The following is a 24,242-nucleotide window of genomic DNA, read 5'->3' on the forward strand; positions in this document are numbered from 1 at the left end:
TCCGTACTGCGCCCTGCCTGCCCATCTGCCGTGGGTCAGTGGACATAGCCAGATCCACACAGCACCCTCTCTGCCCGTCTCCAGTGGGTGAGTGGACTCAGCCAGATCCGCACTGCGCCTTGACTACCCGTCTCCCGTGGGTGAGTGGACACAGCCAGAACCGCACTGCGCCCTGCCTGCCCGTCTCCCGTGGGTGAGTGGACACAGCCAGATCCGCACTGCGCACTGCCTGACCGTCTGCCGTGGGTGAGTGGACACAGCCAGATCCGTACTGCACCCTGCCTGACCGTCTGCCGTGGGTGACTGGACACAGCCAGATCCGCACTGCGCCCTGCCTGCCCGTCTGCCGTAAGTGAGTGGACACAGCCAGATCCGTACTGCACCCTGCCTGACCGTCTGCCGTGGGTGAGTGGACACAGCCAGATCCACACTGCGCCCTGCCTGCCCGTCTGCCGTAAGTGAGTGGACACAGCCAGATCCGTACTGCACCCTGCCTGACCGTCTGCCGTGGGTGACTGGACACAGCCAGATCCGCACTGCGCCCTGGATGACCGCCTGCTGTGGGTGCGTGGACATAGCCAGATCCGCACAGCACCCTGCCTGACCGCCTGCCGTGGGTGAGTGGACACAGCCAGATCCGCACTACGCCCTGCCTGACCGCCTGCCGTGGGTGAGTGGACACGGCCAGATCCGCACTGCGCCCTGCCTGACCGCCTGCCGTGGGTGAGTGGACACAGCCAGATCCGTACTGCGCCCTGCCTGCCCGTCTGCCGTGGGTCAGTGGACATAGCCAGATCCACACAGCAGCGTCTCTGCCCATCCCCCGTGGGTGAGTGGACACAGCCGGATCCGCACTGCGCCCTGCCTGCCCGTCTTTCGTGGGTGAGTGGACACAGCCAGATCCGCACTGCGCCCTGCCTGCCGGTCTCCCGTGGGTTAGTGGACACGGCCAGATCCGCACTGCGCCCTGCCTGCCCGTCTCCCGTGGGTGAGTGGACACAGCCAGATACGCACTGCGCCCTGCCTGCCCGTCTCCCGTGGGTGAGTGGACACAGCCAGATCTGCACTGCGCCCTGCCTGCCCAACTCCCGTGGGTGAGTGGACACAGCCAGATCCGCACTGCGCCCTGCTTGCCCGTCTCCCGTGGGTGAGTGGACACAGCCAGATCCGCACTGCACCCTGCCTGACCGCCTGCCGTGGGTGAGTGGACACAGCCAGATCCGTACTGTGCCCTGCCTGCCCGTCTGCCGTGGGTGAGTGGACACAGCCAGATCCGTACTGCGCCCTGCCTGACCGCCTGCCGTGGGTGAGTGGACACAGCAAAATCCGTACTGCGCCCTGCCTTCCCGTCTGCCGTGGGTCAGTGGACATAGCCAGATCCACACAGCACCGTCTCTGCCCATCTCCCCTGGGTGAGTGGACACAGCCAGATCCCCACTGCGCCCTGCCTGCCCGTCTGCCGTGGGTGAGTGGACACAGCCAGATCCGTACTGCGCCCTGCCTGACCGTCTGCCGTGGGTGAGTGGACACAGCCAGATCCGCACTGCGCCCTGGCTGACCGCCTGCTGTGGGTGCGTGGACACAGCCAGATCCGCACTGCGCCCTGCCTGACCGCCTGCCGTGGGTGAGTGGACACAGCCAGATCCGCACTGTGCCCTGCCTGACCGTCTGCCGTGGGTGAGTGGACACAGCCAGATCCGCAATGCGCCCTGCCTGACCGCCTGCCGTGGGTGAGTGGACACAGCCAGATCGGCACTGCGCCCTGCCTGCCCGTCCCCCGTGGGCGAGAGGACACAGCCAGATCCGCACTGCGCCCTGCCTGACCGTCTGCCGTGGGTGAGTGGACACAGCCAGATCCGCCCTGCGCCCTGCCTGACCGTCTGCCGTGGGTGAGTGGACACAGCCAGATCCACACTGTGCCCTGCCTGCCCGTCTGCCGTGGGTGAGTGGACACAGCCAGATCCGCACTACGCCCTGCCTGACCGCCTGCCGTGGGTGAGTGGACACAGCCAGATCCGCACTGTGCCCTGTCTGACCGCCTGCCGTGGGTGAGTGGACACAGCTAGATCCGTACTGCGCCCTGCCTGCCCGTCTGCCGTGGGTCAGTGGACACAGCCAGATCCGCACTGCGCCCTGGCTAACCGCCTTCTGTGGGTGCGTGGACACAGCCGGATCCACACTGCGCCCTGCCTGACCGCCTGCCGTGGGTGAGTGGACACAGCCAGATCTGCACTGTGCCCTGCCTGACCGCCTGCCGTGGGTGAGTAGACACAGCCAGATCCGCACTGCGCCCTGCCTGCCCGTCTCCCGTGGGCGAGTGGACACAGCCATATCTGCACTGCGCCCTGCCTGCCCGTCTGCTGTGGGTGAGTGGACACAGCCAGATCCGCACTGCGCCCTGCCTGACCGTCTGCCGTGGGTGAGAGGACATAGCCAGATCCACACTGCGCCCTGCCTTCCCGTCTTCCGTGGGTGAGTGGACACAGCCAGATCCGCACTACGCCCTGCCTGACCGCCTGCCGTGGGTCAGTGGACATAGCCAGATCCACACAGCACCGTCTCTGCCCATCTCCCGTGGGTGAGTGGACACAGCAGGATCCGCACTGCGCCCTGCCTGCCCGTCTCCCGTGGGTGAGTGGACACAGCCAGATCCGCACTGCGCCCTGCCTGCCCGTCTCCCGTGGGTGAGTGTACACAGCCAGATCCACATTGCGCCATGCCTGCCCGTCTCCCATGGGCGAGTGGACACAGCCAGATACGCACTGCACCCTGCCTGCCCGTCTCCCGTGGGTGAGTGGACATAGCCAAAATCGCACTGCGCCCTGCCTGCCCGTCTCCCGTGGGTGAGTGGACACAGCCAGATCCACACTGCGCCCTGCCTGCCCGTCTGCCGTGGGTGAGTGGACACAGCCAGATCCGCACTACGCCCTGCCTGACCACCTGCCGTGGGTGAGTGGACACAGCCAGATTCGCACTGCGCCCTGGCTGACTGCCTGCTGTGGGTGCGTGGACACAGCCGGATCCACACTGCGCCCTGCCTGACCGCCTGCCGTGGGTGAGTGGACACAGCCAGATCCGCACTGCGCCCTTCCTGACCGTCAGCCGTGGGTGAGTGGACACAGCCAGATCCGCACTGCGCCCTGCCTGACCGCCTGCCGTGTGTGAGTAGACACAGCCAGATCCGCACTGCGCCCTGCCTGCCCGTCTCCCGTGGGCGAGTGGACACAGCCATATCCGCACTGCGCTCTGCCTGCCCGTCTGCTGTGGGTGAGTGGACACAGCCAGATCCGCACTGCGCCCTGCCTGACCGTCTGCCGTGGGTGAGAGGACACAGCCAGATCCACACTGCGCCCTGCCTTCCCGTCTGCTGTGGGTGAGTGGACACAGCCAGATCCGCACTACGCCCTGCCTGACCGCCTGCCGTGGGTCAGTGGACATAGCCAGATCCACACAGCACCGTCTATGCCCATCTCCCGTGGGTGAGTGGACACAGCCGGATCAGCACTGCGCCCTGCCTGCCCGTCTCCCGTGGGTGAGTGGACACAGCCAGATCCGCACTGCGCCCTGCCTGCCCTTCTCCCGTGGGTGAGTGTACACAGCCAGATCCACACTGCGCCATGCCTGCCCGTCTCCCATGGGCGAGTGGACACAGCCAGATACGCACTGCACCCTGCCTGCCCGTCTCCCGTGGGTGAGTGGACACAGCCAAAATCGCACTGCGCCCTGCCTGCCCGTCTCCCGTGGGTGAGTGGACACAGCCAGATCCGCACTGCGCCCTGCCTGCCCGTCTCCCGTGGGTGAGTGGACACAGCCAGATCCGCACTGTGCCCTGCCTGCCCGTCTCCCGTGGGTGAGTGGACACAGCCAGATCCGCACTGCACCCTGCCTGACCGCCTGCTGTGGGTGAGTGGACACAGCCAGATCCGTACTGCACCCTGCCTGCCCGTCTGCCGTCGGTCAGTGGACATAGCCAGATCCACACAGCACCGTCTCTGCCCATCTCCCGTGGGTGAGTGGACACAGCCGGATCCGCACTGCGCCCTGCCTGCCCGTCTGCCTTGGGTGAGTGGACACAGCCAGATCCGCACTACGCCCTACCTGACCGCCTGCCGTGGGTGAGTGGACACAGCCAGATCCGCACTGCGCCCTGCCTGACCGCCTGCCGTGGGTGAGTGGACACAGCCAGATCCGTACTGCGCCCTGCCTGCCCGTCTGCCGTGGGTCAGTGGACATAGCCAGATCCACACAGCACCGTCTCTGCCCATCTCCTGTGGGTGAGTGGACACAGCCGGATCCGCACTGCGCCCTGCCTGACCGCCTGCTGTGGGTGAGTGGACACAGCCAGATCCGCACTGCGCCCTGCCTGACCGTCTGCCGTGGGTGATTGGACACAGCCAGATCCGCACTGCGCCCTGCCTGACCGTCTGCCGTGGGTGAGTGGACACAGCCAGATCCACACTGTGCCCTGCCTGCCCGTCTGCCGTGGGTGAGTGGACACAGCCAGATCCACACTACGCCCTGCCTGACCACCTGCCGTGGGTGAGTGGACACAGCCAGTTCCGCACTGCGCCCTGCCTGTCCGCCTGCCGTGGGTGAGTGGACACAGCCAGATCCGCACTGCACCCTGCCTGACCGCCTGCCGTGGGTGAGTGGACACAGCCAGATCCGCACTGCGTCCTGCCTGACCGCCTGCCGTGGGTGAGTGGACACAGCCAGATCCGCACTGCGCCCTGCCTGACCGTCTGCCGTGGGTGAGTGGACACAGCCAGATCCGCACTACGCCCTGCCTGCCCGTCTCCCGTGGGTGAGTGGACACAGCCAGATCCGCACTGCGCCCTGCCTGCCCGTCTCCCGTGGGTGAGTGTACACAGCCAGATCCACATTGCGCCATGCCTGCCCGTCTCCCATGGGCGAGTGGACACAGCCAGATACGCACTGCACCCTGCCTGCCCGTCTCCCGTGGGTGAGTGGACACAGCCAAAATCGCACTGCGCCCTGCCTGCCCGTCTTCCGTGGGTGAGTGGACACAGCCAGATCCACACTGCGCCCTGCCTGCCCGTCTGCCGTGGGTGAGTGGACACAGCCAGATCCGCACTACGCCCTGCCTGACCACCTGCCGTGGGTGAGTGGACACAGCCAGATTCGCACTGCGCCTTGGCTGACTGCCTGCTGTGGGTGCGTGGACACAGCCGGATCCACACTGCGCCCTGCCTGACCGCCTGCCGTGGGTGAGTGGAAACAGCCAGATCCGCACTGCGCCCTGCCTGACCGTCAGCCGTGGGTGAGTGGACACAGCCAGATCCGCACTGCGCCCTGCCTGACCGCCTGCCGTGGGTGAGTAGACACAGCCAGATCCGCACTGCGCCCTGCCTGCCCGTCTCCCGTGGGCGAGTGGACACAGCCATATCCGCACTGCGCTCTGCCTGCCCGTCTGCTGTGGGTGAGTTGACACAGCCAGATCCGCACTGCGCCCTGTCTGCCCGTCTGCCGTGGGTGAGAGGACACAGCCAGATCCACACTGCGCCCTGCCTTCCCGTCTGCCGTGGGTGAGTGGACACAGCCAGATCCGCACTACGCCCTGCCTGACCGCCTGCCGTGGGTCAGTGGACATAGCCAGATCCACACGGCACCGTCTATGCCCATCTCCCGTGGGTGAGTGTACACAGCCGGATCAGCACTGCGCCCTGCCTGCCCGTCTCCCGTGGGTGAGTGGACACAGCCAGATCCGCACTGCGCCCTGCCTGCCCTTCTCCCGTGGGTGAGTGTACACAGCCAGATCCACACTGCGCCATGCCTGCCCGTCTCCCATGGGCGAGTGGACACAGCCAGATACGCACTGCACCCTGCCTGCCCGTCTCCCGTGGGTGAGTGGACACAGCCAATATCGCACTGCGCCCTGCCTGCCCGTCTCCCGTGGGTGAGTGGACACAGCCAGATCCGCACTGCGCCCTGCCTGCCCGTCTCCCGTGGGTGAGTGGACACAGCCAGATCCGCACTGTGCCCTGATTGCCCGTCTCCCGTGGGTGAGTGGACACAGCCAGATCCGCACTGCACCCTGCCTGACCGCCTGCCGTGGGTGAGTGGACACAGCCAGATCCGTACTGCACCCTGCCTGCCCGTCTGCCGTCGGTCAGTGGACATAGCCAGATCCACACAGCACCGTCTCTGCCCATCTCCCGTGGGTGAGTGGACACAGCCGGATCCGCACTGCGCCCTGCCTGCCCGTCTGCCGTGGATGAGTGGACACAGCCAGATCCGCACTACGCCCTACCTGACCGCCTGCCGTGGGTGAGTGGACACAGCCAGATCCGCACTGCGCCCTGCCTGACCGCCTGCCGTGGGTGAGTGGACACAGCCTGATCCGTACTGCGCCCTGCCTGCCCGTCTGCCGTGGGTCAGTGGACATAGCCAGATCCACACAGCACCGTCTCTGCCCATCTCCTGTGGGTGAGTGGACACAGCCGGATCCGCACTGCGCCCTGCCTGACCGCCTGCTGTGGGTGAGTGGACACAGCCAGATCCGCACTGCGCCCTGCCTGACCGTCTGCCGTGGGTAATTGGACACAGCCAGATCCGCACTGCGCCCTGCCTGACCGCCTGCCGTGGGTGAGTGGACACAGCCAGATCCGCACTGCGTCCTGCCTGACCGCCTGCCGTGGGTGAGTGGACACAGCCAGATCCGCACTGCGCCCTGCCTGACCGTCTGCCGTGGGTGAGTGGACACAGCCAGATCCGCACTACGCCCTGCCTGCCCGTCTCCCGTGGGTGAGTGGACACAGCCAGATCCGCACTGCGCCCTGCCTGCCCGTCTCCCGTGGGTGAGTGTACACAGCCAGATCCACATTGCGCCATGCCTGCCCGTCTCCCATGGGCGAGTGGACACAGCCAGATACGCACTGCACCCTGCCTGCCCGTCTCCCGTGGGTGAGTGGACACAGCCAAAATCGCACTGCGCCCTGCCTGCCCGTCTTCCGTGGGTGAGTGGACACAGCCAGATCCACACTGCGCCCTGCCTGCCCGTCTGCCGTGGGTGAGTGGACACAGCCAGATCCGCACTACGCCCTGCCTGACCACCTGCCGTGGGTGAGTGGACACAGCCAGATTCGCACTGCGCCTTGGCTGACTGCCTGCTGTGGGTGCGTGGACACAGCCGGATCCACACTGCGCCCTGCCTGACCGCCTGCCGTGGGTGAGTGGAAACAGCCAGATCCGCACTGCGCCCTGCCTGACCGTCAGCCGTGGGTGAGTGGACACAGCCAGATCCGCACTGCGCCCTGCCTGACCGCCTGCCGTGGGTGAGTAGACACAGCCAGATCCGCACTGCGCCCTGCCTGCCCGTCTCCCGTGGGCGAGTGGACACAGCCATATCCGCACTGCGCTCTGCCTGCCCGTCTGCTGTGGGTGAGTTGACACAGCCAGATCCGCACTGCGCCCTGTCTGCCCGTCTGCCGTGGGTGAGAGGACACAGCCAGATCCACACTGCGCCCTGCCTTCCCGTCTGCCGTGGGTGAGTGGACACAGCCAGATCCGCACTACGCCCTGCCTGACCGCCTGCCGTGGGTCAGTGGACATAGCCAGATCCACACGGCACCGTCTATGCCCATCTCCCGTGGGTGAGTGTACACAGCCGGATCAGCACTGCGCCCTGCCTGCCCGTCTCCCGTGGGTGAGTGGACACAGCCAGATCCGCACTGCGCCCTGCCTGCCCTTCTCCCGTGGGTGAGTGTACACAGCCAGATCCACACTGCGCCATGCCTGCCCGTCTCCCATGGGCGAGTGGACACAGCCAGATACGCACTGCACCCTGCCTGCCCGTCTCCCGTGGGTGAGTGGACACAGCCAATATCGCACTGCGCCCTGCCTGCCCGTCTCCCGTGGGTGAGTGGACACAGCCAGATCCGCACTGCGCCCTGCCTGCCCGTCTCCCGTGGGTGAGTGGACACAGCCAGATCCGCACTGTGCCCTGATTGCCCGTCTCCCGTGGGTGAGTGGACACAGCCAGATCCGCACTGCACCCTGCCTGACCGCCTGCCGTGGGTGAGTGGACACAGCCAGATCCGTACTGCACCCTGCCTGCCCGTCTGCCGTCGGTCAGTGGACATAGCCAGATCCACACAGCACCGTCTCTGCCCATCTCCCGTGGGTGAGTGGACACAGCCGGATCCGCACTGCGCCCTGCCTGCCCGTCTGCCGTGGATGAGTGGACACAGCCAGATCCGCACTACGCCCTACCTGACCGCCTGCCGTGGGTGAGTGGACACAGCCAGATCCGCACTGCGCCCTGCCTGACCGCCTGCCGTGGGTGAGTGGACACAGCCTGATCCGTACTGCGCCCTGCCTGCCCGTCTGCCGTGGGTCAGTGGACATAGCCAGATCCACACAGCACCGTCTCTGCCCATCTCCTGTGGGTGAGTGGACACAGCCGGATCCGCACTGCGCCCTGCCTGACCGCCTGCTGTGGGTGAGTGGACACAGCCAGATCCGCACTGCGCCCTGCCTGACCGTCTGCCGTGGGTAATTGGACACAGCCAGATCCGCACTGCGCCCTGCCTGACCGCCTGCCGTGGGTGAGTGGACACAGCCAAATCCGCACTGCACCCTGCCTGCCCGTCTCCCGTGTGCGAGTGGACACAGCCAGATCCACACTGCGCCCTGCATGCCCATCTCCCGTGGGTGAGTGGACACAGCCAGATCCGCACTGCGCCCTGCCTGACCGTCTGCCGTGGGTGAGTGGACAGCCAGATCCACACTGCGCCCTGCCTGCCCGTCTGCCGTGGGTGAGTGGACACAGCCAGATCCGCACTATGCCCTGCCTGACCACCTGCCGTGGGTGAGTGGACACAGCCAGTTCCGCACTGCGCCCTGCCTGTCCGCCTGCCGTGGGTGAGTGGACACAGCCAGATCCGTACTGCGCCCTGCCTGCCCGTCTGCCGTGGGACAGTGGACATAGCCAGATCCACACAGCACCGTCTCTGCCCATCTCCCGTGGGTGAGTGGACACAGCCGGATCCGCTCTGCGCCCTGCCTGCCCGTCTCCCGTGGGTGAGTGGACACAGCCAGATTCGCACTGCGCCCTGCCTGCCCGTCTCCCGTGGGTGAGTGGACACAGCCAGATCCGCACTGCACCCTGCCTGACCGCCTGCCGTGGGTGAGTGGACACAGCCAGATCCGCACTGCGCCCTGCCTGACCGTCTGCCGTGGGTGAGTGGACACAGCCAGATCCGCACTGCGCCCTGCCTGCCCGTCTCCCGTGGGTGAGTGGACACAGCCAGATACGCACTGCACCCTGCCTGACCGCCTGCCGTGGGTGAGTGGACACAGCCAGATCCATACTGCGCCCTGCCTGCCCGTCTCCCGTGGGTGAGTGGACACAGCCAGATCCACACTGCGCCCTGCCTGCCCGTCTGCCGTGGGTGAGTGGACACAGCCAGATCCGCACTACGCCCTGCCTGACCACCTGCCGTGGGTGAGTGGACACAGCCAGATTCGCACTGCGCCTTGGCTGACTGCCTGCTGTGGGTGCGTGGACACAGCCGGATCCACACTGCGCCCTGCCTGACCGCCTGCCGTGGGTGAGTGGAAACAGCCAGATCCGCACTGCGCCCTGCCTGACCGTCAGCCGTGGGTGAGTGGACACAGCTAGATCCGCACTGCGCCCTGCCTGACCGCCTGCCGTGGGTGAGTAGACACAGCCAGATCCGCACTGCGCCCTGTCTGCCCGTCTCCCGTGGGCGAGTGGACACAGCCATATCCGCACTGCGCTCTGCCTGCCCGTCTGCTGTGGGTGAGTGGACACAGCCAGATCCGCACTGCGCCCTGCCTGCCCGTCTGCCGTGGGTGAGAGGACACAGCCAGATCCACACTGCGCCCTGCCTTCCCGTCTGCCGTGGGTGAGTGGACACAGCCAGATCCGCACTACGCCCAGCCTGACCGCCTGCCGTGGGTCAGTGGACATAGCCAGATCCACACAGCACCGTCTATGCCCATCTCCCGTGGGTGAGTGGACACAGCCAGATCCGCACTACCCCCTGCCTGACCGCCTGCCGTGGGTGAGTGGACACAGCCAGATCCGCACTGCGCCCTGCCTGACCGCCTGCCGTGAGTGAGTGGACACAGCCAGATCCGTACTGCGCCCTGCCTGCCCGTCTTCCGTGGGTCAGTGGACATGGCCAGATCCACACAGCACCGTCTCTGCCCATCTCCAGTGGGTGAGTGGACACAGCCATATCCGCACTGCGCCCTGCCTGCCCGTCTGCCGAGGGCGAGTGGACACAGCCAGATCCGCACTGCGCCCTGCCTGACCGTCTGCCGTGGGTGATTGGACACAGCCAGATCCGCACTGCGCCCTCCCTGACCGCCTGCCGTGGGTTAGTGGACACAGCCCGATCTGTACTGCGCCCTGCCTGCCCGTCTCCCGTGGGCGAGTGGACACAGCCAGATCCGCACTGCGCCCTGCCTGCCCGTCTGCCGTGGGTGAGTGGACACAGCCAGATCCGCACGGCGCCCTGCCTGCCCGTCTCCCGTGGGTGAGTGGACACAGCCAGATCCGCACTGCGCCTTGCCTGCCCGTCTCCCGTCAGTGAGTGGACACAGCCAGATCCGCACTGCGCCCTGCCTGCCCGTCTCCCGTGGGCGAGTGGACACAGCCAGATCCGCACTGCGCCCTGCCTGCCCGTCTCCCGTGGGCGAGTGGACACAGCCAGATCCGCACTGCGCCCTGCCTGCCCGTCTCCCGTGGGCGAGTGGACACAGCCAGATCCGCACTGCGCCCTGCCTGACCGACTGCCGTGGGTGAGTGGACACAGCCAGATCTGCACTGCGCCCTGCCTGCCCGTGTCCTGTGGGTGAGTGGACACAGCCAGATCCGCACTGCGCCTTGCCTGCTCGTCTCCCGTCAGTGAGTGGTCACAGCCAGATCCGCACTGCGCCCTGCCTGCCCTTCCGCCGTGGGCGAGTGGACACAGCCAGATCCGCACTGCGCCCTGCCTGCCCGTCTCCCGTGGGTGAGTGGATACAGACAGATCCGCACTGCGCCCTGCCTGCCCATCTCCCGTGGGCGAGTGGACAAAGCCAGATTCGCACTGCGCACTGCCTGCCCATCTCTCGTGGGTGAGTGGACACAGCCAGATCCGCACTGCGCCCTGCCTGACCGTCTGCCGTGGGTGAGTGGACACAGCCAGATCCGCACTGCGCCCTGCCTGACCGCCTGCCGTGGGTGAGTGGACACAGCCAGATATGCACTGTGCCCTGCCTGCCCGTCTCCCGTGGGCGAGTGGACACAGCCAGATCCGCACTGCGCACTGCCTGACCGCCTGCCGTCTGTGAGTGGACACAGCCAGATCTGCACTGCGACCTGCCTGCCCGTCTCCCGCGAATGAGTGGACACAGCCAGATCCGCACTGAGCCTTGCCTGCCCGTCTCCCGTGGGTGAGTGGACACAGCCAGATCCGCACTGCGCCTTGCCTGCCCGTCTGCCGTGGGCGAGTGGACACAGCCAGATCCGCACTGCGCCCTGCCTGCCCGTCTGCCGTGGGTCAGTGGACATAGCCATATCCACACAGCACCCTCTCTGCCCGTCTCCCGTGGGTGAGTGGACACAGCCAGATCCACACTGCGCCCTGCCTGCCCGTCTCCCGTGGGTGAGTGGACACAGCCAGATCCGCACTGCACCCTGTCTGACCGTCTGCCGTCGGTGAGTGGACACAGCCAGATCTGCACTGCACCCTGTCTGACCGCCTGCCGTGTGTGAGGGGACACAGCCAGATCCGCACTGCGCCCTGCCTGCCCATGTCCCGTGGGTGAGTGGACACAGCCAGATCCGCACTGCGCCTTGCATGCCCGTCTCCCGTCAGTGAGTGGACACAGCCAGATCCGCACTGCGCCCTGCCTGCCCGTCTCCCGTGGGTGAGTGGACACAGCCAGATCCGCACTGCGCCCTGCCTGCTCGTCTCCCGTCAGTGAGTGGTCACAGCCAGATCCGCACTGCGCCCTGCCTGCCCGTCCGCCGTGGGCGAGTGGACACAGCCAGATCCGCACTGCGCCCTGCCTGCCCGTCTCCCGTGGGTGAGTGGATACAGACAGATCCGCACTACGCCCTGCCTGACCGCCTGCCGTGGGTGAGTGGACACAGCCAGATCCGCACTGTGCCCTGTCTGACCGCCTGCCGTGGGTGAGTGGACACAGCTAGATCCGTACTGCGCCCTGCCTGCCCGTCTGCCGTGGGTCAGTGGACACAGCCAGATCCGCACTGCGCCCTGGCTAACCGCCTGCTGTGGGTGCGTGGACACAGCCGGATCCACACTGCGCCCTGCCTGACCGCTTGCCGTGGGTGAGTGGACACAGCCAGATCCGCACTGTGCCCTGCCTGACCGCCTGCCGTGGGTGAGTAGACACAGCCAGATCCGCACTGCGCCCTGCCTGCCCGTCTCCCGTGGGCGAGTGGACACAGCCATATCTGCACTGCGCCCTGCCTGCCCGTCTGCTGTGGGTGAGTGGACACAGCCAGATCCGCACTGCGCCCTGCCTGACCGTCTGCCGTGGGTGAGAGGACATAGCCAGATCCACACTGCGCCCTGCCTTCCCGTCTTCCGTGGGTGAGTGGACACAGCCAGATCCGCACTACGCCCTGCCTGACCGCCTGCCGTGGGTCAGTGGACATAGCCAGATCCACACAGCACCGTCTCTGCCCATCTCCCGTGGGTGAGTGGACACAGCAGGATCCGCACTGCGCCCTGCCTGCCCGTCTCCCGTGGGTGAGTGGACACAGCCAGATCCGCACTGCGCCCTGCCTGCCCGTCTCCCGTGGGTGAGTGTACACAGCCAGATCCACATTGCGCCATGCCTGCCCGTCTCCCATGGGCGAGTGGACACAGCCAGATACGCACTGCACCCTGCCTGCCCGTCTCCCGTGGGTGAGTGGACATAGCCAAAATCGCACTGCGCCCTGCCTGCCCGTCTCCCGTGGGTGAGTGGACACAGCCAGATCCACACTGCGCCCTGCCTGCCCGTCTGCCGTGGGTGAGTGGACACAGCCAGATCCGCACTACGCCCTGCCTGACCACCTGCCGTGGGTGAGTGGACACAGCCAGATTCGCACTGCGCCCTGGCTGACTGCCTGCTGTGGGTGCGTGGACACAGCCGGATCCACACTGCGCCCTGCCTGACCGCCTGCCGTGGGTGAGTGGACACAGCCAGATCCGCACTGCGCCCTTCCTGACCGTCAGCCGTGGGTGAGTGGACACAGCCAGATCCGCACTGCGCCCTGCCTGACCGCCTGCCGTGTGTGAGTAGACACAGCCAGATCCGCACTGCGCCCTGCCTGCCCGTCTCCCGTGGGCGAGTGGACACAGCCATATCCGCACTGCGCTCTGCCTGCCCGTCTGCTGTGGGTGAGTGGACACAGCCAGATCCGCACTGCGCCCTGCCTGACCGTCTGCCGTGGGTGAGAGGACACAGCCAGATCCACACTGCGCCCTGCCTTCCCGTCTGCTGTGGGTGAGTGGACACAGCCAGATCCGCACTACGCCCTGCCTGACCGCCTGCCGTGGGTCAGTGGACATAGCCAGATCCACACAGCACCGTCTATGCCCATCTCCCGTGGGTGAGTGGACACAGCCGGATCAGCACTGCGCCCTGCCTGCCCGTCTCCCGTGGGTGAGTGGACACAGCCAGATCCGCACTGCGCCCTGCCTGCCCTTCTCCCGTGGGTGAGTGTACACAGCCAGATCCACACTGCGCCATGCCTGCCCGTCTCCCATGGGCGAGTGGACACAGCCAGATACGCACTGCACCCTGCCTGCCCGTCTCCCGTGGGTGAGTGGACACAGCCAAAATCGCACTGCGCCCTGCCTGCCCGACTCCCGTGGGTGAGTGGACACAGCCAGATCCGCACTGCGCCCTGCCTGCCCGTCTCCCGTGGGTGAGTGGACACAGCCAGATCCGCACTGTGCCCTGCCTGCCCGTCTCCCGTGGGTGAGTGGACACAGCCAGATCCGCACTGCACCCTGCCTGACCGCCTGCTGTGGGTGAGTGGACACAGCCAGATCCGTACTGCACCCTGCCTGCCCGTCTGCCGTCGGTCAGTGGACATAGCCAGATCCACACAGCACCGTCTCTGCCCATCTCCCGTGGGTGAGTGGACACAGCCGGATCCGCACTGCGCCCTGCCTGCCCGTCTGCCTTGGGTGAGTGGACACAGCCAGATCCGCACTACGCCCTACCTGACCGCCTGCCGTGGGTGAGTGGACACAGCCAGATCCGCACTGCGCCCTGCCTGACCGCCTGCCGTGGGTGAGTGGACACAGCCAGATCCGCACTGCGCCCTGCCTGCCCGTCTGCCGTGGGTCAGTGGACATAGCCAGATCCACACAGCACCGTCTCTGCCCATCTCCTGTGGGTGAGTGGACACAGCCGGATCCGCACTGCGCCCTGCCTGACCGCCTGCTGTGGGTGAGTGGACACAGCCAGATCCGCACTGCGCCCTGCCTGACCGTCTGCCGTGGGTGATTGGACACAGCCAGATCCGCACTGCGCCCTGCCTGACCGTCTGCCGTGGGTGAGTGGACACAGCCAGATCCACACTGTGCCCTGCCTGCCCGTCTGCCGTGGGTGAGTGGACACAGCCAGATCCACACTACGCCCTGCCTGACCACCTGCCGTGGGTGAGTGGACACAGCCAGTTCCGCACTGCGCCCTGCCTGTCCGCCTGCCGTGGGTGAGTGGACACAGCCAGATCCGCACTGCACCCTGCCTGACCGCCTGCCGTGGGTGAGTGGACACAGCCAGATCCGCACTGCGTCCTGCCTGACCGCCTGCCGTGGGTGAGTGGACACAGCCAGATCCGCACTGCGCCCTGCCTGACCGTCTGCCGTGGGTGAGTGGACACAGCCAGATCCGCACTACGCCCTGCCTGCCCGTCTCCCGTGGGTGAGTGGACACAGCCAGATCCGCACTGCGCCCTGCCTGCCCGTCTCCCGTGGGTGAGTGTACACAGCCAGATCCACATTGCGCCATGCCTGCCCGTCTCCCATGGGCGAGTGGACACAGCCAGATACGCACTGCACCCTGCCTGCCCGTCTCCCGTGGGTGAGTGGACACAGCCAAAATCGCACTGCGCCCTGCTTGCCCGTCTTCCGTGGGTGAGTGGACACAGCCAGATCCACACTGCGCCCTGCCTGCCCGTCTGCCGTGGGTGAGTGGACACAGCCAGATCCGCACTACGCCCTGCCTGACCACCTGCCGTGAGTGAGTGGACACAGCCAGATTCGCACTGCGCCTTGGCTGACTGCCTGCTGTGGGTGCGTGGACACAGCCGGATCCACACTGCGCCCTGCCTGACCGCCTGCCGTGGGTGAGTGGAAACAGCCAGATCCGCACTGCGCCCTGCCTGACCGTCAGCCGTGGGTGAGTGGACACAGCCAGATCCGCACTGCGCCCTGCCTGACCGCCTGCCGTGGGTGAGTAGACACAGCCAGATCCGCACTGCGCCCTGCCTGCCCGTCTCCCGTGGGCGAGTGGACACAGCCATATCCGCACTGCGCTCTGCCTGCCCGTCTGCTGTGGGTGAGTTGACACAGCCAGATCCGCACTGCGCCCTGTCTGCCCGTCTGCCGTGGGTGAGAGGACACAGCCAGATCCACACTGCGCCCTGCCTTCCCGTCTGCCGTGGGTGAGTGGACACAGCCAGATCCGCACTACGCCCTGCCTGACCGCCTGCCGTGGGTCAGTGGACATAGCCAGATCCACACGGCACCGTCTATGCCCATCTCCCGTGGGTGAGTGGACACAGCCGGATCAGCACTGCGCCCTGCCTGCCCGTCTCCCGTGGGTGAGTGGACACAGCCAGATCCGCACTGCGCCCTGCCTGCCCTTCTCCCGTGGGTGAGTGTACACAGCCAGATCCACACTGCGCCATGCCTGCCCGTCTCCCATGGGCGAGTGGACACAGCCAGATACGCACTGCACCCTGCCTGCCCGTCTCCCGTGGGTGAGTGGACACAGCCAATATCGCACTGCGCCCTGCCTGCCCGTCTCCCGTGGGTGAGTGGACACAGCCAGATCCGCACTGCGCCCTGCCTGCCCGTCTCCCGTGGGTGAGTGGACACAGCCAGATCCGCACTGTGCCCTGATTGCCCGTCTCCCGTGGGTGAGTGGACACAGCCAGATCCGCACTGCACCCTGCCTGACCGCCTGCCGTGGGTGAGTGGACACAGCCAGATCCGTACTGCACCCTGCCTGCCCGTCTGCCGTCGGTCAGTGGACATAGCCAGATCCACACAGCACCGTCTCTGCCCATCTCCCGTGGGTGAGTGGACACAGCCGGATCCGCACTGCGCCCTGCCTGCCCGTCTGCCGTGGATGAGTGGACACAGCCAGATCCGCACTACGCCCTACCTGACCGCCTGCCGTGGGTGAGTGGACACAGCCAGATCCGCACTGCGCCCTGCCTGACCGCCTGCCGTGGGTGAGTGGACACAGCCTGATCCGTACTGCGCCCTGCCTGCCCGTCTGCCGTGGGTCAGTGGACATAGCCAGATCCACACAGCACCGTCTCTGCCCATCTCCTGTGGGTGAGTGGACACAGCCGGATCCGCACTGCGCCCTGCCTGACCGCCTGCTGTGGGTGAGTGGACACAGCCAGATCCGCACTGCGCCCTGCCTGACCGTCTGCCGTGGGTAATTGGACACAGCCAGATCTGCACTGCGCCCTGCCTGACCGCCTGCCGTGGGTGAGTGGACACAGCCAAATCCGCACTGCACCCTGCCTGCCCGTCTCCCGTGTGCGAGTGGACACAGCCAGATCCACACTGCGCCCTGCATGCCCATCTCCCGTGGGTGAGTGGACACAGCCAGATCCGCACTGCGCCCTGCCTGACCGTCTGCCGTGGGTGAGTGGACAGCCAGATCCACACTGCGCCCTGCCTGCCCGTCTGCCGTGGGTGAGTGGACACAGCCAGATCCGCACTATGCCCTGCCTGACCACCTGCCGTGGGTGAGTGGACACAGCCAGTTCCGCACTGCGCCCTGCCTGTCCGCCTGCCGTGGGTGAGTGGACACAGCCAGATCCGTACTGCGCCCTGCCTGCCCGTCTGCCGTGGGACAGTGGACATAGCCAGATCCACACAGCACCGTCTCTGCCCATCTCCCGTGGGTGAGTGGACACAGCCGGATCCGCTCTGCGCCCTGCCTGCCCGTCTCCCGTGGGTGAGTGGACACAGCCAGATTCGCACTGCGCCCTGCCTGCCCGTCTCCCGTGGGTGAGTGGACACAGCCAGATCCGCACTGCACCCTGCCTGACCGCCTGCCGTGGGTGAGTGGACACAGCCAGATCCGCACTGCGCCCTGCCTGACCGTCTGCCGTGGGTGAGTGGACACAGCCAGATCCGCACTGCGCCCTGCCTGCCCGTCTCCCGTGGGTGAGTGGACACAGCCAGATACGCACTGCACCCTGCCTGACCGCCTGCCGTGGGTGAGTGGACACAGCCAGATCCACACTGCGCCCTGCCTGCCCGTCTCCCGTGGGTGAGTGGACACAGCCAGATCCACACTGCGCCCTGCCTGCCCGTCTGCCGTGGGTGAGTGGACACAGCCAGATCCGCACTACGCCCTGCCTGACCACCTGCCGTGGGTGAGTGGACACAGCCAGATTCGCACTGCGCCTTGGCTGACTGCCTGCTGTGGGTGCGTGGACACAGCCGGATCCACACTGCGCCCTGCCTGACCGCCTGCCGTGGGTGAGTGGAAACAGCCAGATCCGCACTGCGCCCTGCCTGACCGTCAGCCGTGGGTGAGTGGACACAGCTAGATCCGCACTGCGCCCTGCCTGACCGCCTGCCGTGGGTGAGTAGACACAGCCAGATCCGCACTGCGCCCTGTCTGCCCGTCTCCCGTGGGCGAGTGGACACAGCCATATCCGCACTGCGCTCTGCCTGCCCGTCTGCTGTGGGTGAGTGGACACAGCCAGATCCGCACTGCGCCCTGCCTGCCCGTCTGCCGTGGGTGAGAGGACACAGCCAGATCCACACTGCGCCCTGCCTTCCCGTCTGCCGTGGGTGAGTGGACACAGCCAGATCCGCACTACGCCCTGCCTGACCGCCTGCCGTGGGTCAGTGGACATAGCCAGATCCACACAGCACCGTCTATGCCCATCTCCCGTGGGTGAGTGGACACAGCCAGATCCGCACTACCCCCTGCCTGACCGCCTGCCGTGGGTGAGTGGACACAGCCAGATCCGCACTGCGCCCTGCCTGACCGCCTGCCGTGAGTGAGTGGACACAGCCAGATCCGTACTGCGCCCTGCCTGCCCGTCTTCCGTGGGTCAGTGGACATGGCCAGATCCACACAGCACCGTCTCTGCCCATCTCCAGTGGGTGAGTGGACACAGCCATATCCGCACTGCGCCCTGCCTGCCCGTCTGCCGAGGGCGAGTGGACACAGCCAGATCCGCACTGCGCCCTGCCTGACCGTCTGCCGTGGGTGATTGGACACAGCCAGATCCGCACTGCGCCCTCCCTGACCGCCTGCCGTGGGTTAGTGGACACAGCCCGATCTGTACTGCGCCCTGCCTTCCCGTCTCCCGTGGGCGAGTGGACACAGCCAGATCCGCACTGCGCCCTGCCTGCCCGTCTGCCGTGGGTGAGTGGACACAGCCAGATCCGCACGGCGCCCTGCCTGCCCGTCTCCCGTGGGTGAGTGGACACAGCCAGATCCGCACTGCGCCTTGCCTGCCCGTCTCCCGTCAGTGAGTGGACACAGCCAGATCCGCACTGCGCCCTGCCTGCCCGTCTCCCGTGGGCGAGTGGACACAGCCAGATCCGCACTGCGCCCTGCCTGCCCGTCTCCCGTGGGCGAGTGGACACAGCCAGATCCGCACTGCGCCCTGCCTGCCCGTCTCCCGTGGGCGAGTGGACACAGCCAGATCCGCACTGCGCCCTGCCTGACCGACTGCCGTGGGTGAGTGGACACAGCCAGATCTGCACTGCGCCCTGCCTGCCCGTGTCCTGTGGGTGAGTGGACACAGCCAGATCCGCACTGCGCCTTGCCTGCTCGTCTCCCGTCAGTGAGTGGTCACAGCCAGATCCGCACTGCGCCCTGCCTGCCCGTCCGCCGTGGGCGAGTGGACACAGCCAGATCCGCACTGCGCCCTGCCTGCCCGTCTCCCGTGGGTGAGTGGATACAGACAGATCCGCACTGCGCCCTGCCTGCCCATCTCCCGTGGGCGAGTGGACAAAGCCAGATTCGCACTGCGCACTGCCTGCCCATCTCTCGTGGGTGAGTGGACACAGCCAGATCCGCACTGCGCCCTGCCTGACCGTCTGCCGTGGGTGAGTGGACACAGCCAGATCCGCACTGCGCCCTGCCTGACCGCCTGCCGTGGGTGAGTGGACACAGCCAGATATGCACTGTGCCCTGCCTGCCCGTCTCCCGTGGGCGAGTGGACACAGCCAGATCCGCACTGCGCACTGCCTGACCGCCTGCCGTCTGTGAGTGGACACAGCCAGATCTGCACTGCGACCTGCCTGCCCGTCTCCCGCGAATGAGTGGACACAGCCAGATCCGCACTGAGCCTTGCCTGCCCTTCTCCCGTGGGTGAGTGGACACAGCCAGATCCGCACTGCGCCTTGCCTGCCCGTCTGCCGTGGGCGAGTGGACACAGCCAGATCCGCACTGCGCCCTGCCTGCCCGTCTGCCGTGGGTCAGTGGACATAGCCATATCCACACAGCACCCTCTCTGCCCGTCTCCCGTGGGTGAGTGGACACAGCCAGATCCACACTGCGCCCTGCCTGCCCGTCTCCCGTGGGTGAGTGGACACAGCCAGATCCGCACTGCACCCTGTCTGACCGTCTGCCGTCGGTGAGTGGACACAGCCAGATCTGCACTGCACCCTGTCTGACCGCCTGCCGTGTGTGAGGGGACACAGCCAGATCCGCACTGCGCCCTGCCTGCCCATGTCCCGTGGGTGAGTGGACACAGCCAGATCCGCACTGCGCCTTGCATGCCCGTCTCCCGTCAGTGAGTGGACACAGCCAGATCCGCACTGCGCCCTGCCTGCCCGTCTCCCGTGGGTGAGTGGACACAGCCAGATCCGCACTGCGCCCTGCCTGCACGTCTCCCGTGGGCGAGTGGACACAGCCAGATCCGCCCTGCGCCCTGCCTGCCCGTCTGCCATGGGTGATGAACACATCCAGTTCCGCACTGTGCCCTGCCTGCCCGTCTCCCGTGGGTGAGGGGACACAGCCAGATCCACACTGCGCCTTGCCTGCCCGTCTCCCGTGAGTGAGTGGACACAGCCAGATCCGCACTGCGCCCTGCCTGACTGTCTGCCGTGGGTGAGTGGACACAGCCAGATTCGCACTGCGCCCTGCCTGACTGCCTGCCGTGGGTGAGTGGACACAGCCAGATCCGCACTGCGCATTGCCTGCCCGTCTCCCCTGGGTGAACGGACACAGCCAGATTCGCAGTGCGCCCTGCCTGCCCGTCTCCCGTGGGTGAGTGGACACAGCCAGATCCGCACTACGCCCTGCCTGACCGCCTGCCGTGGGTGAGTGGACACAGCCAGATCCGCACTGCGCCCTGCCTGACCGCCTGCCGTGAGTGAGTGGACACAGCCAGATCCGTACTGCGCCCTGCCTGCCCGTCTTCCGTGGGTCAGTGGACATGGCCAGATCCACACAGCACCGTCTCTGCCCATCTCCCGTGGGTGAGTGGACACAGCCAGATCCGCACTGCGCCCTGCCTGCCCGTCTGCCGTGGGCGAGTGGACACAGCCAGATCCGCACTGCGCCCTGCCTGACCGTCTGCCGTGGGTAAGTGGACAGAGCCAGATCCACACTGCGCCCTGCCTGCCCGTCTGCCGTGGGTGAGTGGACACAGCCAGATCCACACTGCGCCCTGCCTGCCCGTCTGCCGTGGGTGAGTGGACACAGCCAGATCCGCACTGCGCCCTGCCTGACCGTCTGCCGTGGGTGAGTGGACACAGCCAGATCCGCACTGCGCCCTGCCTGACCGCCTGCTGTGGGTGCGTGGACACAGCCAGATCCGCACTGCGCCCTGCCTAAGCGCCTGCCGTGGGTGAGTGGACACAGCCAGATCCGCACTGCGCCCTGCCTGACCGTCTGCCGTGGGTGAGTGGACACAGCCAGAATCGCACTGCGCCCTGCCTGACCGCCTGCCGTGGGCGAGTGGACACAGCCAGATCCGCACTGCGCCCTGCCTGCCCGTCTCCCGTGGGTGAGTGGACACAGCCAGATCCGCACTGCGCCCTGCCTGCCCGTCTCCCGTGGGTGAGTGGACACAGACAGATCCGCACTGCGCCTTGCCTGCTCGTCTCCCGTCAGTGAGTGGACACAGCCAGATCCGCACTGCGCCCTGCCTGCCAATCCGCCGTGGGCGAGTGGACACAGCCAGATCCGCACTGCGCCCTGCCTGCCCATCTCCAGTGGGTGAGTGGACACAGACAGATCCGCACTGCGCCCTGCCTGCCCGTCTCCCGTGGGCGAGTGGACACAGCCAGATCCGCACTGCGCCCTGCCTGCCCATCTCCCGTGGGTGAGTGGACACAGACAGATCCGCACTGCGCCCTGCCTGCCCGACACCCGTGGGCGAGTGGACACAGCCAGATCCGCACTGCGCCCTGCCTGCCCATCTGCCGTGGGCCAGTGGACACAGCCAGATCCGCACTGCGCCCTGCCTGCCCATCTCCCGTGGGCGAGTGGACAAAGCCAGATTCGCACTGCGCACTGCCTGCCCATCTCTCGTGGGTGAGTGGACACAGCCAGATCCGCACTGCGCCCTGCCTGACCGTCTGCCGTGGGTGAGTGGACACAGCCAGATCCGCACTGCGCCCTGCCTGACCGCCTGCCGTGGGTGAGTGGACACAGCCAGATATGCACTGTGCCCTGCCTGCCCGTCTCCCGTGGGCGAGTGGACACAGCCAGATCCGCACTGCGCACTGCCTGACCGCCTGCCGTCTGTGAGTGGACACAGCCAGATCTGCACTGCGACCTGCCTGCCCGTCTCCCGCGAATGAGTGGACACAGCCAGATCCGCACTGAGCCTTGCCTGCCCTTCTCCCGTGGGTGAGTGGACACAGCCAGATCCGCACTGCGCCTTGCCTGCCCGTCTGCCGTGGGCGAGTGGACACAGCCAGATCCGCACTGCGCCCTGCCTGCCCGTCTGCCGTGGGTCAGTGGACATAGCCATATCCACACAGCACCCTCTCTGCCCGTCTCCCGTGGGTGAGTGGACACAGCCAGATCCACACTGCGCCCTGCCTGCCCGTCTCCCGTGGGTGAGTGGACACAGCCAGATCCGCACTGCACCCTGTCTGACCGTCTGCCGTCGGTGAGTGGACACAGCCAGATCTGCACTGCACCCTGTCTGACCGCCTGCCGTGTGTGAGGGGACACAGCCAGATCCGCACTGCGCCCTGCCTGCCCATGTCCCGTGGGTGAGTGGACACAGCCAGATCCGCACTGCGCCTTGCATGCCCGTCTCCCGTCAGTGAGTGGACACAGCCAGATCCGCACTGCGCCCTGCCTGCCCGTCTCCCGTGGGTGAGTGGACACAGCCAGATCCGCACTGCGCCCTGCCTGCACGTCTCCCGTGGGCGAGTGGACACAGCCAGATCCGCCCTGCGCCCTGCCTGCCCGTCTGCCATGGGTGATGAACACATCCAGTTCCGCACTGTGCCCTGCCTGCCCGTCTCCCGTGGGTGAGTGGACACAGCCAGATCCGAACTGCGCCCTGCCTGCCCGTCTCCCGAGGGTGAGTGGACACAGCCAGATCCGCACTGCACCCTGTCTGACTGTCTGCCGTTGATGAGTGGACACAGCCAGATCCGCACTGCGCCCTGCCTGACCGTCTGCCGTGGGTCAGTGGACATAGCCATATCCACACAGCACCCTCTCTGCCCGTATCCCGTGGGTGTGTGGACACAGCCAGATCCACACTGCGCCTTGCCTGCCCGTCTCCCGTGGGTGAGGGGACACAGCCAGATCCGCACTGCGCCCTGCCTGCCCGTCCGCCGTGGGCAAGTGGACACAGCCAGATCCGCACTGCGCCCTGCCTGACTGTCTGCCGTGGGTGAGTGGACACAGCCAGATTCGCACTGCGCCCTGCCTGACTGCCTGCCGTGGGTGAGTGGACACAGCCAGATCCGCACTGCGCATTGCCTGCCCGTCTCCCCTGGGTGAACGGACACAGCCAGATTCGCAGTGCGCCCTGCCTGCCCGTCTCCCGTGGGTGAGTGGACACAGCCAGATCCGCACTACGCCCTGCCTGACCGCCTGCCGTGGGTGAGTGGACACAGCCAGATCCGCACTGCGCCCTGCCTGACCGCCTGCCGTGAGTGAGTGGACACAGCCAGATCCGTACTGCGCCCTGCCTGCCCGTCTTCCGTGGGTCAGTGGACATGGCCAGATCCACACAGCACCGTCTCTGCCCATCTCCCGTGGGTGAGTGGACACAGCCAGATCCGCACTGCGCCCTGCCTGCCCGTCTGCCGTGGGCGAGTGGACACAGCCAGATCCGCACTGCGCCCTGCCTGACCGTCTGCCGTGGGTAAGTGGACAGAGCCAGATCCACACTGCGCCCTGCCTGCCCGTCTGCCGTGGGTGAGTGGACACAGCCAGATCCACACTGCGCCCTGCCTGCCCGTCTGCCGTGGGTGAGTGGACACAGCCAGATCCGCACTGCGCCCTGCCTGACCGTCTGCCGTGGGTGAGTGGACACAGCCAGATCCGCACTGCGCCCTGCCTGACCGCCTGCTGTGGGTGCGTGGACACAGCCAGATCCGCACTGCGCCCTGCCTAAGCGCCTGCCGTGGGTGAGTGGACACAGCCAGATCCGCACTGCGCCCTGCCTGACCGTCTGCCGTGGGTGAGTGGACACAGCCAGAATCGCACTGCGCCCTGCCTGACCGCCTGCCGTGGGCGAGTGGACACAGCCAGATCCGCACTGCGCCCTGCCTGCCCGTCTCCCGTGGGTGAGTGGACACAGCCAGATCCGCACTGCGCCCTGCCTGCCCGTCTCCCGTGGGTGAGTGGACACAGACAGATCCGCACTGCGCCTTGCCTGCTCGTCTCCCGTCAGTGAGTGGACACAGCCAGATCCGCACTGCGGCCTGCCTGCCAATCCGCCGTGGGCGAGTGGACACAGCCAGATCCGCACTGCGCCCTGCCTGCCCATCTCCAGTGGGTGAGTGGACACAGACAGATCCGCACTGCGCCCTGCCTGCCCGTCT

The sequence above is a fragment of the Microcebus murinus genome, chromosome 22 (assembly GCF_040939455.1).
Source record: "Microcebus murinus isolate Inina chromosome 22, M.murinus_Inina_mat1.0, whole genome shotgun sequence".
Classification (NCBI taxonomy): domain Eukaryota; kingdom Metazoa; phylum Chordata; class Mammalia; order Primates; family Cheirogaleidae; genus Microcebus; species Microcebus murinus.